Below are 2,491 nucleotides of genomic sequence, written 5' to 3'. Positions count from 1 at the left end.
GTTACTGTAGAGCAAACCTAAAGGTAAGGGGAGCTAAGTATGTTTATTTGAATGGATTATATGCTATGTATGTGTGGTGAAGATTGATTTGTGTACTGTATTTAACTGCATGTTAGGTTTTAGGAATATTGGATGATATGTGCTAAATCGTAAAAATGATGAAAGTGTGGATCTGTGAATTGTCATGTGTTGATTGTAATATGTTTTGAATGAGTCTGAATACTGGAATTTGGAATGTTGAAGGTATCTATACTGGAAATCCCGCTCTGTTGTGGTTTGGATAGTAAAGGGACTGGTTTGGGTGGTGTTTCAGGTAGCTTGAGAGGAAGTGACATAGTGAGTCTGAGCAACTGTGGTCTAGGATGTGTTTGTAGTGTTGAAACAGTCTAGAGGTATCATTTGTGACTTGTTGAGAGTACTTTGTTGGTAGGATAGAGGAATCTTAAAAATTGGAGTTGGTACATCCCTTATCATAGAGTAGTCTTGGTCTGTTCTAGCAAGTTGTAACTAGTCATATGTACCGGTGTTTATGGTGAGTTTGATGCGTCAAACATTTGATTCCTCTCCGATGACCAATTGGGTTAGTAAGAATGTCAGTGAACAATCGCTATCGTTCGGAGATAGAGTATAACGTAGTGGAATAAAACTTAAAGTAGCGGAAAGCGTGTTCGGTCACTTTTTAAATTAAAATGGTCAGTTTTCAGAAATAAATTTTCTAAGAGAAAATTTGTCGAACAGTTGATATGCAAATAAAAATAAAGAGTGTAGGGAGTAGAAAAATCACACAAGTAATTTTTATACTAGTTCGATTCAAAAGAATCTACGTCCAATCGTTAATCACTATAAAAAGTGATTAACAGTTCCACTAAAAATGAGTTTCACAGATTACAAAAATAGTGAATAAAATTTGATAAATGAACCTTCCTTCGACGAATGAACCGGAAGAAGAACACTCTGCCAACTCGAAGAGAACCGCTTCGACTATCGACACACGATACATAAGCTTCTCCTATTCACGAGACCAGGCACAACACCTTGCTAACTCGAAGAGAACCGCTCCGACTATCGCCACACGAAACGCGAGCTTCTCCTATTCATAAGACCAAGCAAGGGAACTTGAACTATAGCTTTTGAGAACTTCCTCTGACAAACAGTATTTTGCAAGAGCTTATGTTCAACAACGTTACTTCTGAAGTTCTCAAAAGTCCAATATATAGCCAGCTACTCTGAATATCAAAGGTCAAGNCCCAACTGCCACTAATAATCGATTATTGTAAGTGATAATCGATTATTCAAGTCTGATGAGTCGATATTTTATACCATTAACTTAGTTTTTCACGCCGAATTGTGTTGATGATTTGCGCTTAATTCTTAGTTATTGTGTCATTTTCACCATTTGGGCTTAATTAGACCAATAATTCTGATTTTAATTAATTGAGCTTAATTATTCCTATTTTTATTTTTCAGGGAAATTTTGGAATCACACTGTGAGACTTTTGGAAGGGCACCAATTAAGTGAAGACTCTCCACAAAGGCACCTTAGGATTAGTCAAATTTTAATTTAGTAGATTAAGTTTTTTCTTAAACTACGTTTTGTATTTTTGGGCCAATTTTGTAGAATAGACAAAAGCCCAATTGTAAAGGTGATGACATGGCTCTAGGGTTTTATTGTAGGTGGGCCCCACCCATTTGTAGACATCCTTGGACCTAGGGATTCCAAGGAGGGTCGTCACTTGCATACTTGAGGGGAGCACATTTTCATTCTCGGTTTTTTTTGGCTATGAGCTCTCCTTGCTGAGAGAACACCATTATCTTGGAACAAATTTCGTTTTTGAAGTTTGAATGCATCTACATTATATTACTCTCGTTGAATGAATGGATAACACACTTCTTCTTCTTCCCTTGCTTGCAAATTTGTTTACTTTTGGTTGATGAGGAAGAGTAGGTTTCATTTTCTCTTGTAAGGTCTATACTTTTGAAAACATTTTATTCTTGGGGAGCTGGAGCTCTGCTCACGGTTGCCTCTTCAATGGTGATAGCTCCATCCTTGAGCTATGGTTCAGATCCGTGAGCTTCCAAGGCAAAGAACAGCAGTAGCGGATGAATGGACTGATGTGAAACTGAATGTGCAGCGGATGAAGGTTAGTGTGATTCGGTGAAATGGTTGGAAGTGCTTTTGGTGGCATGGATCTAGCTCAGAAGGCCTTCACCATTGGAAGGAAGCTAGAGGCAAAGTTGGAAGAAGCACAAAGAAGAAGTGACTCTCGGTGGGAGAAGAAGCTGGAAGACTCAACAGCATTTCAATTCTCTCAATATTCNAAAAGTATCTTANATGGGCTGCCTTAGAGGTTTTATAAANTATCCTCTTGGCAATGCAATGAAAAAACNTGTACAGCCATGTGCTAAATGTGATGCCCTTCTAGAAGGCTGATTCTAACATGTGAAAATAAAGCTGAAATGCTAATTTCAAATGTGAAGGAGAAGTTCTCTA

Source organism: Vigna radiata, chromosome 8, assembly GCF_000741045.1.
Source record: "Vigna radiata var. radiata cultivar VC1973A chromosome 8, Vradiata_ver6, whole genome shotgun sequence".
NCBI classification, from domain to species: domain Eukaryota; kingdom Viridiplantae; phylum Streptophyta; class Magnoliopsida; order Fabales; family Fabaceae; genus Vigna; species Vigna radiata.
This window is presented reverse-complemented; position numbering follows the sequence as displayed.